The sequence below is a fragment of the Pecten maximus genome, chromosome 9 (assembly GCF_902652985.1).
Source record: "Pecten maximus chromosome 9, xPecMax1.1, whole genome shotgun sequence".
Lineage (NCBI taxonomy): Eukaryota > Metazoa > Mollusca > Bivalvia > Pectinida > Pectinidae > Pecten > Pecten maximus.
Window position 1 is genome coordinate 8,813,265 of NC_047023.1, and position 19,809 is coordinate 8,833,073.

Below are 19,809 nucleotides of genomic sequence, written 5' to 3' on the forward strand. Positions count from 1 at the left end.
ACAATGCTGGACCTGTATAGCTCTTAATTCACATAATTATGACTATGCCAAAAATGATATACGAATACCGAGTTCCGGTATATTCGACAGTGTCTAATATTATTATTTAAATATCAACTTCCGGTACATGTGACAGGGCCAGATATTTGTATATCAATATCGACTTCCGGTACATGTCACATTGCAAGATATTTGTATACCAATACCGACTTCCGTTATATGCGACAGTGCCTGATATTAATATTCAAATATCGACTTCGAGTACATGTCATATTGCAAAATATTTGTATACTAATCTCGACTCCGTTATATGCGACATTGCCAGATATAAATATTTATATATTGACATCCGGTGCATATGACTATTTCGACTTCCGGTACATGTGACAATGTCATACAATCGACTTTCAGTACATGCGACTTTTGGAGATATATAGATATTAATATTGAACTTCCGGTACAAATGGCCGTGCGGGACGACTGGTTTGATAGTACATCTGACATGCTTGCTATTGTTAAGCTGAAGGACACGTTTACTGTTGGACGTATACTATATAATAGTTTAGGTATTAAGGTTCCGGCGCGTCTAGCCGGATTTCCCAATCAAAGAACAGTTCTCGTGTTTACTGTTTATAGGGTGTATTTCTGGCCTTGCTATGACGGCACAATCGTCTTAAATTCATATATATATATATTTTTTTTTTTTATTAATTTGCTACTATACTTAAAAAATAGAAATGCAGGACAGATACAAGTGCATTTTTCATAGGATATTTGACTTTCAAGAACTAAAATGAATGCGTGCTGTTGCTCCAGGGCGCCACTGCGATGTTGAGAAGTGGCACACCTTTATCATAGGAATTTCAGTACAGCCTGTCGCCGTCTGGCCCTTTATAGAAGTATCGAAAGTCAGCTATGCTATATGGGAATGTCGCCGCCGATATAAACTAGCGTTTCCGTAATTCCATTATTTGCCGTAATTCCACACAATTAGATTTATATTATTGACACACTGTTGGCTCGCTATATCTCCTAATATGGCCACCGATAGATTGGCTACAATATATTGGTCCCCCACAATGACCGCCGAGTGGCGTTAGTGGTGCGCTGATGAAGACATATGGTAGTATAAGTGGCGCGTCCACACCTGCTCGACCTACACGTTCTGTCCACCAGGCGGAGCTGCTCGGTATTAATCAGAAGATACTACTCTTGTTCCCTGGGTTGTTCTCTATATAATTGCGTCGTTTTCTCAATAATGTCTTCTTTCTTTTGTTTGGTAATTTTTTGTCCATTTTATGTGGCCTATTTCCAACACGTACAGGCCAGAAAGGGCACTTTTAATCTAACCCTTCCCGCCAATCTCACGTGCGGTGACGGAGTAGTGTAGGGTTGGATGGAAAACGTAATAATTCACCAACGATTTAGATAATTAGCCCTATTAACGATATTAAAGAAACACTTGTTGTGGTCGAATTCAGGGCCAGGTCATTAGTGAGGCCGCGGACTTTAGAGGCACACTGGTCCATATCATACACTTATGGTCTTGTATACAGTTGGCCAAGTTGACGTATACAACATTGTAAGTAAGTACAGTCGAGCCTGTGTATAAAGACCACAAAGGGGAGAAACACACTGATGGTCGTTATGGACAGGTTAAAATCCGGGATTATTCTTATATAAAACTTTTACAGACTGGCGATTTTCTAGGCAATATCAAATTATCTATTATTAATGCAACAATTACGAAACAAGTTATAGCTACGTATGGAAGCGCGCGAGGGGTCTTAACTGTGGGATGAAACCGGGACCCACGTGGTCGGGCAGGTGACCTCATTCCTGTTCATGTCCGATCGGGGAATCTAACCCAGGCCGCATAGGTGAAAGGCAAGTGTGTAACCACAGTGCCACCCGACCACCCAACTTTCAAGGCATAACTATAACCACAAACTTAATGCTTTACTATTTCCTATTCATACAACGTCGTATATGGGAATGTAGGAGAGAAATATCCAACTGAAGGATTCATAATTAGATTGACAAAAGTTTGTGACCCCGAGGATTGAATATCCAAATCATTCATGATATCCTCTGAAACAATAACGCTTTTATGTAGTTTTGTTTGCGTAATTTGATATTATCAGACATTCAACCATTTCTCGACCGACCAGCATGCTGCAATATTGCCATCGTCGTGACGTCACCGTCAGTGGTGAAGCATTGTGACATCTCTGACGGCATTAACTCACTGGTCGCCTTGGTAATATTGAAGCAAGAAAAAAAATGTATATTAGCTTGTATTACATGCTATAAACGTAAGAAAGAGAAATATTAAAGCCATAATATTGTCTTTTTCTTATTCAATTTAATTTAAAAAAAAAAAGAAGATAAAAAAAGAAGTTTTAAAGTATTGATTTCAAAAAAAAAAGAAGTTTATCCAAAACGGTAATGATAAGAAAACGCATTGTTGGTATTGAACATTGAAGTAGCGTTAAATTTGATACATGTAAGTGATCTTGATAGTGTCAAAAAATCGAGTCCCGTAACTTTCACCTTTAGACCACCATACCCGTTATAATGATTTAAGTATAAAGTTGATATTTCGTGTAGAAAATTGTCGTTTTATTGTTAGCCTGGCACTATCTGTGAGGAGATCAGTTTTACTGGACAATGTGTCCCTGCCACATGTCACGTTTAACCGAACCCCCCTCATATCCACCGCTGACAATTCATTAATAAATGCTAACGTGACAATTAGTCTTTAAAATGTATCACTTTTAAATTTTAATTCATCCATATTGTTCAGAATCATATCCGTATTATTTGTATATCGGACTGTCAGATGATGGGCCCGCAAGTGACGGCGTTAAGTACGTGTCCCCGGGTCTCGGGTCCGCCATATTGCGTGTCGCCCCGCAATTTACCTCCCCTTATCTCCAGGCCCATCTCCCCCGAGTATCCTCAGATACGGCTTGGCATCAAATCTGTTATTCTCCGTCGTCATTGTTCGCCGAGATATCATCGAACAAGAGAATGACGATCGTGTCTGACATTAAAGTCCAATTTCCAGTGAATTGGCTTCAATAACATTTAATGAGCGGGGAAACCGAGCCCCGACTACTTAGCGAGGGGGAGCATGGGCACCCGAATCATTGATGTCTTTAAATTAGCAAAGAAAATTTACTATCTGTAATTTAAGTGAAATTTAATCGCACACCTGACAAGGTGTTGTTACTCCGAGTGGGTGATCGCCAAAAGGGACTAGAACGATCCGCACCGCTGACTCGGGAGATGGGAGACCGCGTTGTGATCGGTAGACGTTATAACCAACTCCGGCTGATGGGGCCCGGGTTTTTTTCCCCTCCACTCGTGTGACCCCGATTAACTGTGCCTTGATGTGCTGTATTAAGTATCTGATGTATCTGTCGTGGAGAGGGAGGCTGATTAGAACCGTCCACAGAAGTAGGCACTACTTTGTTGATGGGGGTAGATGTAGCGGCAATCGGAAATAAAGAATTTATCAACACCACATTTATCTTGTTTATTTCTCCTAGATAATTGATTTTTATTATTTTTGCATTAGACACAATTGGACGCCCATCGCTATTGATATTTTTATTGCCGTAGAGCTCGTATCGCATATCGATGTCCTGGCAGGCACTCAAGGCGCCCTCTAGGCACGGGATGCTCGTAGCTGCCGTCTTTTCGCCGTCTACCAAACATCCCCAAGCATCGAAGTGTCGATGACGTTATCTTATTAATATCAAGAAAAACCACACATCAATCTCGCCATTCTTTCAGACATATTACACGTAGGCGTACATGATTATTTACAGCGGTGAAATATTCATATAACTAAGAAAACGTATATGTTTTTGTTTACAAGCTTCCTTCCCGTGTTCATTTTGGCATCAATCGTAAATTCAATTAGGAGCATATTAGTTTTCTTCATCTGGTTCCTTATCATCAGTTTTTGGCTTAAGCACTATAGCCTCACTGGCCTTTCAAGTCCTGTGTCCTTGTGTTTGGGACAACCGGAAGTGTCCGAAATCAATTATTGCGATCCATTTCGCCGTCTAATGAAAACATCATTTTTAAGTACGATGTTCTTTGGGGATTAGGACAAATTAACCATACGTATTTGTCTACACATTTTTGTACTCGATGACTTTCCTGTACTTACCGGAGAAACCTGGAGTTTATTTAATCGGACCTTTACGTCACGGTCAACTAGCGACACCTACCGGCGACTTGACTTCTGGTCGTGGTTGCTAATTTGCCGCTAGGTGAAGCCACATTGCTTCTAAGTGTTAAGTAGAAAGTGATATTACTGTAATTAGCAACACGGGTATGCGAGTGGCCAGTTCCGGTTCTACACATAGCATCGTAAACTTCCGGAAAGAGGCGGGCTATGAAGACTTCCGGATAACAATTGGGCGTCGATATTGCATGATTTATGTATCATCGATTGATAAACAAAACTAAAGTAAATATCATATTAGCATATAAGGGGAAAATATTATCACATCCATCGAAATAAACTGCCCATACATTTTCCTGTTCAGTTAGAAAATAGCCAGGTCATTTGAATGATATCATTCATTAACAAAAATCATAAGTTGTAATAACTTGTGCCAAATCCTATTTGCAAATATGTGTAAATAAAATATGTTTAAAGTAAAAAAGTAACAAAAATCAATAAACAGAATTTTTTTTAATTTGGTACTGATTGTAACTGCAAAGCATCTCCGCGACCGAGATTGGCATTCGTACAGTGTCCCGAAATTACGTATGTCATCTAAAACTGAACTTAAATTCATAAATCCTGTCTTCCACCCTGACTAGAGACAGGTACCACGCTCTGGTGAGGTCATTCTCATGGGGATAAAGTTTTTGTTTTTTTTAAGTTTATTGGACTGTTCACTTTCACGGAGATGCCTTCGAATGCCAGAATCTATTTATTTTGAAACTGGGTGGGATGTATTCATAATGATTTTAAAGACGCTTTATTTTTTTGGATAAAATATTAAACAACTTGCCCCTCCATACAGGTGTATCTGTACATACCCCCATCTCAATATTCCCTTTATCAATTAAGAATTCGAGAAGTTTTGATAATTGCAACTTGCCAAACATTATACATGTATTACAATCTATTCTTTATATTGTCTACGATTCAATATTCATTTCATATGGACATCTGTCATTTTGTTTCTTTTAATCAATAAGTGACAATGAGAAAAATGACTTAACTGATTCTCGCGTGTATCATTCTATACATGGTATATTAAAACTTGACTCTAACGACAGTTAATTTGCCTGCAAAATCTGAAAATATGTTAATTAATATATATGAAAAATACGATTTATGTTTTCTGTCGGAGATTTTAAACGTCACGATATTTAAACGTATTTATATAAATTCCAAATAAACGTATAAGATTTATGTAACGTTCTAAAACAGATGACCAATTATCGCGAGGAAACTGAATATTCCATTGATGTACTAATGTGTAAGGCCGTGTTCATATGTATACATGTGTAGTATATGTGGTATACACATTTATATACAGGATGTATGTGTGTATGGATTTCTTGCTACCTAGGACAGATTATTAGCTTATGTGGGAATAGTTTTAAAGAAGATTCTGGTATCTTTTTGCAGTATAAAATTATATCTTAGATTTTTCTACTCTTTGACGTGATATAGGTAAATAATGCGAAAAGGGAGCATTTTTTGTCAATTGTATACTGTACTGAAAAAAAAATATATATATATATTTATTGCATTTTTGCCAGTGATATAAAGAAATTTATCAAACTAATAAAACTTTAGCAGTGAAAATACAAGATTTTGCATTAAAAATATCGATATTCTGTCATACTCGTGAAATATATGTTATATTAAACGGGAAACCATTCAATATCCTCTATATAGTAAGAAAAAAGTTCGTGTCCATGTATAGAGTTGAATATATCAACTTTCCATGAGGAGCACCAAGAGCTGAGAAAACGCTGGAAAGTTTGTCGTCAAGTTATTTTAATACATATTTATGTAGAGGCGGTGCTCTCTGATTGGCTGCCCCTCCTTTGTCCCTCCCGACGGCGTGCTCAGTCACAAACGACAGCCGGAGACGGCCACGAATTAATCAGATTTAATGTTGAACTATTTTACAGTGGAATTACGCTCGGTCAATTTACAATTACCGAAGATATAAAGAGGTTGTGAGCACGGGCCGCCAATTAAGTAGATAACTACAAGGTACCAATAGTTAAAGGCGTTTAATTTGTTTAATTTTTCAAGTACGAGGTTGTAAGATCAGATTTTGCTTTGATAAAAAAATAAAAATAAGGAAATTGCCCTGTCTTTTGTACCCATCCTTCCGTTTTTGAGATAATACAACCATGGATTTACTGGCCACACGCGAGATTAAACCGCTGTCAACATGGCGACTCCGAACTACGGAAGGCTCTGTACAGGAATTTGCATGCATTGTCTTTGTTTTACTCGTCCATTAGTACGTTCGCTCATTCTTGTGACATGTGTCATACGTTCAAGCACTTTTTCTTAACTATAAGTTAAGAACTCGCACATTTGCGTTCCCCAAGTAACTTGTAACTCCCAAGTACTATAAAGTATACTTCTAAACCATGAAGCCGATCTCCGCTGGCCAAATTAAAAGTTATTATACACACCAAATATCTTTTGATGAATTTAGCATTGTTTTGTTTTTTTTATTTTTTTCATATGTACATGTAGCACATTGACATGCTCTCAACAAAACAGTGGTTATTTTTTTATTTTTTTAATGTAGGTTATTTTAGAAGGATATTACATACAGGTTACTGAGGACACTTTGACTTCTAATTTTCTAATTGTACGGTTAATTACTTTCCGGAACGCCTACAACACCAAATTATATATAATATATTATACGATTGAAACGCGGAGACATCGCATTTAATGATAAAATTATATACCGTCAAATCGGACCTTTATATCTGTCAGTAGTGTTTATCAGGAAAGATCAGTCTTACTTTGGGACAGTGAATGGCGCGTCCTTCAATGATCTCCTTGGACGAGTTCTTTTTTCTGATTTAAGTCGTAAAATTTTAATCGGAATTTAATTTCTCTCTTATATAATTAGTGGGGTTTTATCACATTCGGCCTGAGGAACTCGCCTTGTGGAAGACCCTAGACTTAATAAGAACAACGACTCCAAAAAATTCCAACAGATGATAACGTTTCGTGCAATCTACTATTACGGCATTTCTGCAACTTGTCTCGGCATTTTCGGGGTCGAGCGTGGTTTGAATATAACCGGGTTCAAGTAAATTTCTATGTAAGATGGAATTGAATTTTTCATTCGAAAAATCCACGGAACCTCTGCGTTTCCTTCACAAAAGGAAGATATTTTCGTGCATCATTCGTTTGTAGCATCACCTTCACCCCTCGCCCATACAATTTATTTATCTATATGTTTTAAGAGGATGTTGGTGTCACAAGTCAATGGTATCCCATTGTAAATGAATAGTATTGACAGGAAATATTGTGACATGCAATTGCATATAGCACGTGTTTCAGCGGAAAGGCGTGTGACGAAATTCTCCGACATAGCTTGACCTGGGAACGGTCTACTGTCCGGGGTTTAACCGACGCATTAACGGGGAACGCAATGAAGCTGATCGGGGTTAATGTCGACCAATTTAACACCGAATCAAACACTTCCATAAGCCACAAAATGACCCTGTATTGAATTCTAATTTTGACACACTATTACATATCCGCTCCGATCTACTTTTAAGTTGCTGTCGACCCGGAACTTATCACGCAAGCGTTCCGTCCGTTTCCTTTGACCAAACTGATAATGTCTCATTTGTCAACATTGAAACTCAAAATCCCGTGAAATCCCCTGTAATTTTAATATTATATATCATTCAGAATAATTCGAATTCGATAAAGTTATTTAAATGTACTTTAATTTGTATTTTAATTCTAAGAATTCGTTAAAATGATACCTTTAAACCTTATCGGAAATCATCAGAGGTCATAAAATAAGACCTTATAATCAAAGTTTAAAAAGAATTTTGTAGATTTTTATCGAAAACTATCCATATACCCAGTCGATAATTGTTTGATTTTGGTTCATATAAATGTTTAAAAATGACATCTGCAATTATGTTCTGAATAATGTATCCAAAAACGCTATCGATGACTAAATCAATAATTTGGTAATTTTTCTGTTTTATAAGATCGTTTTACTAAAGCCAAGGCCGCTTCGGTGTGTCGCCCAGGCAGGTCCCGACTTTCTCTTTATATCTTTAAAACCACAATATCTAATGGTATGGAACATGCAATTCTTTAGCTATCAATGCCCGGACACAACACCTGTCTAATGAAGCAGAAGCGATGTCACCTGTGATATATTTTACAGGTGAAAACTTTAAATGGCGTGTTGGAAAGACAATAAAGAATTACAAACACTTTTAAAAGTTGTCTTTTTGTGCGGTTTTGAGTGACTTTGTTTCTATTTTGCCAGTGTAGTTTTCACGTTACTGTCAATAGAGGGATCACCAATGACTAATCCTATCCTTGATCAGACCCTTTTCAGTAGCATTGTCAGTATTGAAAAGGAAACCCTAAAGAAGCTACCCAGGAATTTTTGGTATCTTCACACGTGAAATGACTAGGGATAAACATACAATGATAATTATAATACAATGGCAGGTTAATTGTTGTGTGAATCACTGTTTTCATATTGTTTAAGTATTATACAATGTATTTTAATTTGTATTAGTCATTTGAGTTTCAGAAATAGTCATGAGTCATTTTACTGTCGAGGAGTGCAGCATAGCCTGCTGGGAGCTTGTCACACGATGTACAAAGACGCCAGTTTCCATAAAAGTATTGAGAATAGCTGGATTGCAGATAAAACTGTACACAATTCATATATCGAATGTAGGGAAACTTAATTAAATTTGTCTCATTCTGATTTCATGTCCTAGTAACAAGTTGTGAAAATTGACGCGTGGTCCTGATATGTTAAAGTTATTAAGGTGATATACAACCACATCATAAATAATTCGTAATACGGTCAGTGAACTGAAATTATAGCCATAATTATTAGTAGGACATACTGTTTTTATGTAAACCATTTAAGGGGGAGAGGGGGGAGGGGTGTGTAAAACAGGGCTGATGTAAAATCTTAGTCTGGAGGAGACGATGACATCAATTTCTCGAGTTCTGTTGAGTCGACTTTCTCTGTACTGATTGGAGACGATGTACTCAATAACTCGAGTTCCATTGAGTCGACTTTCTCCGTTCTGATTGGTGGAGACGATACCCTCTATAACTCGAGTTCCGTTGAGACGACTTTCTCCACACTGATTGGTGGAGACGATACCCTCTATAACTCGAGTTCTATAGAGTCGACTTTCTCCGCACTGATTTGTACAGACGATCATCTCTCTAACTCGAGTTCTGTCGACTTTCTATGTAATTCACTTCCGTCAATGCGACAGTTTCGTAGTGTGGAAATTCTAGATTGCTTATTTACGTCTGTTTGGTGAATTTATAAAGAGATAATTTTTTTCTGCACCATTTATTACGATTTCCGTGATAATTCGGGATATAGACGTTGTAGTCGAAGACTTTTGCTGTTAGAATTAATTGATTTTATGATTCGTGAACATTAAACACGAACAAAACTCAAAGACAGCTATTTTCTCTGGTTTGACGACGGCTCTGGAGCCATCTCTATAGTTCTGGCGTCTCTAGGTAACCCGTTCAAGTACATTGTCCCTGTAATTTGCAGATGAACTGACCACATGATGGCGGTGTGCGTGCGCGCGCATTCGTCTGGCTGGACCAACGAGTACATACCTGTATGACTCTGGGTTCACAGCCTTAGGTATGGGTACTCAATATTGAAATGTCCAAATAAAAATTCAAATAATTACCAGCAAAGGTTTCACGGTTATTAACTTACATCGAAATGCTCCATATGAACGATCAATATCGGGAGACGTGAATGTTTGGGAATTGTTACTAAAAATAGATTAGAAATGTGTAAAAATTCAATTGTTTTTTACTGCAATTTTGACAAATTGGATCAAAAAGAACGTAGTTGGTCAAAATTACAACGATAAATAAATTGAGAATTGAATACAAAATGATGGATGTCTTATAGTCAACAATGGATACCCAAGAGGTCAAAGGGCACGCGAACCGAAGGACCGCCAGGGCGTTGACAAGTACATATCAGTTCCGCGCGGTCCATCAGTACAGAATTCTAATAAACTCGGGGGAAAAACGCAAGCATCGAGAAACAAAGGCAATAATCAGACAAATAATTCCATCAGTCTTTTGTGTAATTATCTGGACATGACATGAATAGTGATGTTTCATGTTCGCGTATGCCTTTACATTTCAGCCTTTCACTATATCAGATAGACAAATAGGTGTAAATAAGAAAAAAAGGTTGGTAATACGCATGTGGCGGCATCGAGTGATATGCTGGCGCGCATGCGTACAGTGGTATGAAAACTCTAAAGCAAAGCGGGAAGGGAGAGGAAGACTCGACATAGCAAAACACACGCACTTCCGGGATCGTGACAAACGGAAAGAGAAAACAAGTACCCTCCATACTACAGTCTAAACTCATGACCTATTGATGTCGTGTCTCGTCCGTCGTGCGCCTTATGTCGTGCGCCTTCAGCCGTGCGCCTTCTACGTGCGCCGTGCGTAAACTATCGACTGACTTTTATGATATCTCATTCGCTACTTCTGGAATTTATCAGTTATCAAAACCTTATCTGGAATAATCCTGAGATGGTATTTGAAGCCAAAGATGGCATTTGAAGTCAAGAGACAGCATATTCAAGACGTCATGAATGCGCGATCGTTTTAAACATGTTCCGAACGTCTCAAGATCCACCAGTTGAATTTTGTTGACATATACCGGGAATGGTCCGACGATAATGGTCATTCACTTATATAATTAGGCGGTGTGTGTCCTATGTCATTAAGTTGTATTGTGACGACGGATGTCTTGGGGACACATACAGCCAGGGTCATTTGCGGACGGGTATCTTGGGGGAACACAAACAGTCAGGGTCATTTGTGGACGGGTGTCTTGGGGGAACACAAACAGTGTCACATGAGGACGGGTGTATAAGGGGACACTAACAGTTATGTCATTGGAGGACGGGTGTCTTGGGGGAACACAAACAGTCAGTGTCATTTGCGGACGGGTGTCTTGGGGGAACACAAACAGTGTCACATGAGGACGGGTGTATAAGGGGACACTAACAGTTATGTCATTGGAGGACGGGTGTCTTGGGGGAACACAAACAGTCAGGGTCATTTGAGGACGGGTGTTTTGGAGGAACACAAACAGTCAGGGTCATTTGAGGTCGGGTGTCTTGGGGAACACACACAGCCAGGGTCATTTGAGGACGGGTGTCTTGGGGAACACAAACAGTCAGGGTCATTTGAGGTCGGGTGTCTTGGGGAACACACACAGCCAGGGTCATTTGAGGAAGGGTGCCTTGGGGGAACACAAACAGCCAGGGTCATTTGTGGACGGGTGTCTTGGGGGAACACACACAGCCAGTGTCATTTGAGGAAGGGTGTCTTGGGGACACAAACAGCCAGGGTCATTTGCGGACGGGTGTCTTGGGGGAACACACACAGCCAGGGTCATTTGAGGACGGGTGTCTTGGGGGAACACACACAGCCAGGGTTATTTCAGGACGGGTGTCTTGGGGGAACACACACAGCCAGGGTCACACGAGAACTGGTGTCTCGGATAACAAACAGTCAGGGCCACATGTGGACGGTTGTCTTGTTGGAACAAAAACAGTCAGGGTCATTTGAGGACGGGTGCCTTGGGGGAACACAAACAGCCAGGGTCATTTGTGGACGGGTGTCTTTGTGGAACACACACAGCCAGTGTCATTTGAGGAAGGGTGTCTTGGGGAACAAACAGCCAGGTATGATTTTCATGTGATTGTTTCGGGTGCGCAGTACCAACATCAGACGCCATAGAAAGATAGCAGCGCCTAGGTCATCTGTGAAGTTTTGCAAATAAACAATGCCATCACACTTATATTTGGAACAAAAGAAACTATATTGCTATTCAAAAGAGCTCGGTTGTATACTCGCCGTAACTTGCTGACAGACAAGGACATTATGTCCCCCAGAATTGCAAATTACTACATTGGTACTTATAGTATAAAAACCTCCTCGTAAGCGTAGTTCAGTATGTACTAAAAGATGAATTAGAAGATTCGACTAGGAGTTTTTGTTAGTGATTGAAACTTTATGAGATGGAAACCTTGTTACATGGAAACGCCATAACGCAGAAAAGTGCTTGATGGGGAAATCTCTTAGTAGCAGTTCAAGACAGACTATCATTTCGAAATACAGTTTAAGTTGATGATACAGTTTGATTATGTTGCCAATTTTTTTTATTAATCGGAGTCGTTAATCTAAATGCTGAGTCGAATTCCATGAACATGGGGAAATAACGATACAACCAAAAATTAACTGTCAAAACTGCATTAGTCAAATACAGCCAAATGGCAAGTATTGATTTGATTTTCGTATTATTATGTTCAGACATTCTATGATAACCGGAATAGTGTTTGGATATTTAGACAGTTTTCGATAACCGACCCCTAATCTTCCTCTATTGCTGGTAAGTTACGACATTCTCTTACACGCGCTGTCAGTCAGCGTCGTCAGTCAGGAATAATGTCGGGTGTGACGTCATCCTAGATCGAATCCCTCCGCGGTACGGTCATGATAAGAGGATGTGTGAAACGGCTTTCATTAGAGGCAATACCTTGGAGAATTACATCCATAAATATATAGTGTTATGTCGTCAGTTATCGAAAGTTTGGAAGCAAGAATTTTAATGGCGAATATCAAATGCATTAAATAGAGGGAAATTAAGATAAACATGATTATACAAACGATGGTAATTATTCTTGATGATCTCAATTATTTTTATGAATCAATCAATTCATTACGACAATTGGCAGTCTTTTCCACGATATTTATGGTTATAAATAAACTCGTAACGAGGAATGACATCAAAACGGGATGTTTGGAGGGCGGGAGATGGGCAGACGACACTCTCGCGCGCGCGGCCTGTATCAGAAATGAGCGAGAGATAAGAGGACGCACTGACGATACCGTACGGACACAATCGAGTGAAAAACTGCATAAATAAACGAATCTGATTTCTCTCTGAAATTGATTATTCTGTTATGTTTCCCATCGGTATAACAAAATAGCTCCGTGCATGAGAAGTCAGAATCATTTCATTCAGACAGGCCTCCGATTAAAGTAAAGTGAGAAATTACCGATTAAGTGGAAATTCTGTTTTTGCGTGTTCGCCGTCCAGAGCGAGTAAGTTCCCGGAATACGGACACGGATCTGTTTCAGAGAACACGGTCGCTCCCGGCGGTGGCGACAGCCGAGGTCAGGGGTCAAAAGTGGACACGAGATGACTCCGACTTATAATCAAAGCACGTGCCGAAGATTGAAATATCATAAGGAATCCAAATTAAAATAATAAAAAAAGTTAAATTAACCGAGTTTGTATTTCTTGTAATTCGTTTATGTTTGGTAATACTTCATCGGCGACTTTGTCCAATTATAAAAATAAATGAATGGAATGTATATATCGAGTATAGACATGTAATGTTTTATGAATATTCAGTTATATCCATCAGAATCAGAGGATGTGCATGCCAGAAAATATTGTGGCGATGTTATTCAATAAAACATGTAAAATAGGTTACGGTCACGCAATCGGTGACTGGTCAAGCAATGGAATAAAATTGAAGGATAAAACCAGACTGATGGTAACTGAACAGTATGTAGGTCACATAAGTAATAACTGATTATAGATCACATTATATATGGCTCTACGATAACATACCGATATTCTCGACGTGCTCAAACGACGGAGGCGAAAGCAGTGTCGACGTGGTCCAACGACGGAGGCGAAAGCAGAGTCGACGTGGTCCAACGACGGCTGTTAAGGTTAAAATACCGGTAGTGTCGACGTGGTCCAACGACGGCTGTTAAGGTTAAAATACCGGTAGTGTCGACGTGGTCCAACGACGGCTGTGAAAGGTTAAAATACCGGTAGGTGGTCCAACGACGGCTGTGAATGGTTAAAATACCGGTAGTGTCGACGTGGTCCAACGACGGCTGTGAAGGTTAAAATACCGATAGTGTTGACGTGGTCAAACGACGGCGGTGAATGGTTAAAATACCGGGAGTGTTGACGTGGTCAAACGACGCGGTGAAAGCTTAAAATACCGGTAGTGTTGACGTGGTCCAACGACGGCTGTGAAGGTTAAAATACCGGTAGTGTCGACGTGGTCCAACGACGGTTGTGAAGGTTAAAATACCGGTAGTGTTGACGTGGTCCAACGACGGCTCTGAATGGTTAAAATACCGGTAGTGTCGACGTGGTGTCGACGTGGTCCAACGACGGCTGTGAAAGCTTAAAATACCGGTAGTGTCGACGTGGTCCAACGACGGCTGTGAAGGTTAAAATACCGGTAGTGTCGACGTGGTGTCGACGTGGTCCAACGACGGCTGTGAAGGTTAAAATACCGGTAGTGTTGACGTGGTCAAACGACGGCTGTGAAAGGTTAAAATACCGGTAGTGTTGACGTGGTCCAACGACGGCTGTGAAAGGTTAAAATACCGGTAGTGTTGACGTGGTCAAACGACGGCGGTGAATGGTTAAAATACCGGCAGTGTCGACGTGGTCCAACGACGGCTGTGAAAGGTTAAAATACCGGTAGTGTCGACGTGGTCCAACGACGGCTGTGAAGGTTAAAATACCGGTAGTGTCGACGTGGTCCAACGACGGCTGTGAAAGGTTAAAATACCGGTAGTGTTGACGTGGTCAAACGACGGCTGTGAAAGGTTAAAATACCGGTAGTGTCGACGTGGTGTCGACGTGGTCCAACGACGGCTGTGAAGGTTAAAATACCGGTAGTGTTGACGTGGTCCAACGACGGCTGTGAATGGTTAAAATACCGGTAGTGTCGACGTGGTCAAACGACGGCTGTGAATGGTTAAAACGTCTATAATGTCGAAGTTGTATTTTGCCCTCACGTGCTAACACCAACTCGGTCGGGATATTTGTATACGTTACCAATGCAAAGTTTGATCAAACTATTTCAAAACGAAGTCGCGAAAACAATGATATTCTTTAAATAGTAACTATGACCTTGACCTTGACAATCTGAAACACGAACTCGTTTGCGGCATATTGATCAAAATCCGTTTGAAATCGAAGTCGCTAGAGCGATGACAAAAAAGTCATCTTATGACACGCTGTAACCGCATACGGACCGCGGGAATGGAAGTTGAAGGTCATCTGACGTAAGAGACGACCGATGGGAGACAACTCTTACATCGCCGTATACTGACTCTGAATGATTCATCGCCGGGCAAATACTACACAAGTAGTACACATAGATATACTACAGATACAAGTCACTCTAGCAATAAAACGTGTATATTATTGAAGTAAATTTAATGAGGATCTGGAACATTTGAAGAGTTGACAGAGCGTAAAGCGGTTGCTAGTTATTGGAGAAGTACCGTATTGCGCATAAAAGCGAATATCGAGAAAATCTTGTTTAATAAAGGACGACTTTATAAGGAAGCAATTTAGTATTTTACGTAATCAAAATCAAGGCTATTGGCAGATAACATTAAGGCCAGTAGAAATACAGCGGATAACAATTCGTCTTTATGTGGACAATTTGATCAAAGACGGCACTAGCGAAACACACTTAAAATCGCTATTAAATATTGACAAAGATCTGGAGAAGGAGATTAAAAAACGACCGACTTATTTTGCGGATGGGACGAGGTGTGAACGGGAATGCAACTCTCTGAATCAAAGTCGGTGGTAGTCATTGATATTTCAGTGACAACGATCGGCGGAAACTATTGGAAATAAAATGTCGGTATGATCTGATGGTGAAAAATCGGCATTATAACGCGAGTTTTGTAAGCGGGGGGAGGTGTGAAGGAATAATGGCGATCCGGTTTCTGCTGGCTCACGTAATGGATTTCGCCAAGGCCGACAGATACAACTTTCATCGTAAGATATTATTTTATCACGGTCGGCCATTGTAGGACGTGGCGGACTATCTAGGGCCCATACTGATGTGCCATAACGATCAACAGACCCTCGGGAGTCGGCTCTGAGCCGCAAATTTCTTGATAATTGCCTCGATACATCAGATGTCAAGTGAAAAATTATGTAAATCATCGGACGAAATGAACAATGGAGAGAGGAGCAGAACGGGCAGCTCCCGCCGGATGGCTTCCCATATTGTTTCATGACAATTCCACATTACAACCATATCACAAATGCTTAAATCACTTTTGTGTGCAATGCCATTGATGAGATCCCAAATTTGGGGAAATTGTTAGTTTATGCAGTTCACTTGTACACTCGCGTGTGGAAGAAATTGGCTCGTCACCGACCCGGTCCTGTGCAATGATGGTCGCCTATCACAGAGTCCGTGATAAATGGCGAGGGGGATCGGAAACAACAGGACACGGGGCCCGATCCCTGGCTCGTGACCTCACCGGATACTGCACCCCATCAAACACACGGTATTTAGAGGAATCGTCTCATAGCTAAAATCTGCACTGCAAGACAGCTTTACCTATAGGCTTACTCACGGGGAAATTGTAATAAGTGATTATATCCGGTTACCGTATACCCACCCAAACAGGATCTCTTTATCCGGTTACCGTTTATCCAACCACACAAAAGATATCTGTATCCTATCACCATATATCCCACCACATACAGGATATCTGTATCTGGTTATAACCCACCACAAACGCAGGATATCTGTATCCGGTTACCGTGTATCTAACCACACACAGGATACATGTATCCGGTTACCGTGTACCTAACCACACACAGGATACACGTATCCGGTTACTGTATAACCAACCATACACAGGATACCTGTATCTGGTTACCGTATACCCACCACACACATGATACCTGTATCCGGTTACCATATACCAAACACACAAAGGATACCTGTATCCGGTTACTGTATAACCAACCACACACAGGATACCTGTATCTGGTTACCGTATACTCACCACACACATGATACCTGTATCCGGTTACCATATACCAACCACACACAGGACACCTATATCCGGTTACTGTATAACCAACCACACACAGGATACCTGTATCTGGTTACCGTATACCCACCACACACGATACCTGTATCCGGTTACCGTGTACCTAACCACACACAGGATACCTATATCCGGTTACTGTATAACCAAACACACAAAGGATACCTGTATCTGGTTACCGTATACCAACCACACAAAGGATACCTGTATCCGGTTACCATATACCAACCACACACAGGGGACCTGTATCCGGTTACTGTATATCCCACAAGACATAGGATATCTTTATCCGGTTACCGTATACCAACCACACACAGGGGACCTGTATCCGGTTACTGTATATCCCACCAGACATAGGATATCTTTATCCGGTTACCGTATACCAACCACACACAGGGGACCTGTATCTGGTTACTGTATATCCCATCAGACATAGGATATCTTTATCCGGTTACTGTATACCAACCACACACAGGGGACCTGTATCCGGTTACTGTATACCAACCACACACAGAGGACCTGTATCCGGTTACTGTATAACAACCACACACAGGGGACCTGTATCCGGTTACTGTATAACAACCACACACAGGGGACCTGTATCCGGTTACTGTATGCACCATCACAAACAGGATATCTTTATCCGGTTACCAGAATATACCCATAAATACATAAATACATTTTTGCCGGTTAAATGAAACAAAATGATAATAATCATCAATGTTCATAATTTCACGTTATGCTCATTTTGTTAAAGTCATTATATACATTGCACATACATGTATATTTCAAACAGAATGTGCCTTTCCGGTATAGTCAGTACTGCCAGTAGTTGATGTACGAGAAAAAGTAATTGTTTAATGTTAGATACGAATGTCAATTTTGTCCACAGGGACTTGGCACAAATTATCAACCAACGATAAATATATAACATATTATACACGTATCGGATAGGGAATTCGTGTCAGATCCCTGTGATTTGTCTACGTGTATGAGCGACCGGATAATTGTTTCGGTTGACACGTACATCCGGAATATGAGTTCCTATTGAATTTCTTGTTAATATTCAGCACCGAAAATTAATCGTTTTAGCATTTATTGATAATGAGTGCAAAAAATATAAGCCTGAGAGATGAACAAATGAAAATGAGCCATTTGCTGATCCCGGTTCAAGATACTTGCGATCCGACACACACCACTATCACCATGGTCTGAGTTTGTGACAGAGAAACGAAAATTACGTAATACGGCATTCTCTCCCCAATCTTCATTATTTCATGTCGTTCAATCTTACAATCAAACCAAACCAAATGTTCCCTCCTTCGGACGATAATATTTATACTTTTTTTTTGTATCTCCTTTCTTGTAAGAAATTTAAATTTTCAACCCGTGTGTATTACATTGTGTGTGTATGTGTGATGGACAAAACAAATCTTGTCTTTTTTTTTTTCGGAAGAGCTTTTTCTCTCTCTTTCTTTCTTCTTTTTTATTCATTGCATAAATGTATAAATGTGTGATGGACAAAGACAATCTTGTCTTTATTTCGGAAGAGAATTTTTTCTTTCTTTCTTCTTCTTTTTCTTTATATTTGAATCAGTCGTTATAAGTTAAGAAATGAAGGAACGCGATGTCGTAGGATTTTTTTTTTTTTGTGTTGTTTTGATTTCAAACCTGTCTTAACGCATATTGAAAGCTAGATAATATGAAAATTTGATATTACGTAATAGCAAAAGTACAACCCAATTACAAACGTTTGGATGTATAATTATCTGTCTTTGCAATCAAATCCAGTTGAACGCAACCCTTCTCAACTCTGGAAAATAATAGATGCGCATTTAAGCAGAGATCTATATTAATGTAGTATATAGGTCTCTGATTTAAATAATTGGAATAAACGTTACTGGTAGCTTTGTTACTTCTATAAAAGCTTTTTTTTTCTTCTTTTTTTTGTGTGTGTATATTTCTTAATTTTCGTATATAATTTTGCTTTTAAAATCTTTTTTTCTCCTTCTATATCTTATAGGTTTTTACCTTTCCGATTCAAATTCATGCAGACGACTGACAGGTCCGAGGATTGATATACATACTACACTGTAGTATAGTTACGAATATTTCTGAAATTCTGAACATCGGCAGACATGATTCATTGAAATAAATGATTTTATTGATAACCATACGAAACAATAATTAGAATTCACGTTATAATTAACTGTTATGTTTATTTCTACCTGACTATAAGTAATTAGGCTAATTTTAGTAGTATTAACGCCTGATACAACGATACATGTACCGTCAGGCTACAGCTATACAATGTTATGTACCGTCAGGTATTGCGTACATTTAGTTTTTAACGTTAATTTACAGATATTTTACCAAAGTTAAGATGAACATCCCTCTTAAAAGGGGAAAGGCAACCAATCTAACCCCCGTGACAACGTGAGCTTTTATTGTAGACTGCTAGATAGAAGAAGAAACGTAACTAATACACGTTTCTGATAGAGGAAAAGACTTCATTCCAAGTTTTCATACTAAAATGGACAATTTAGCTACTTTGTATAGTGACAGATGTATTGTCGATTTTACTGAGC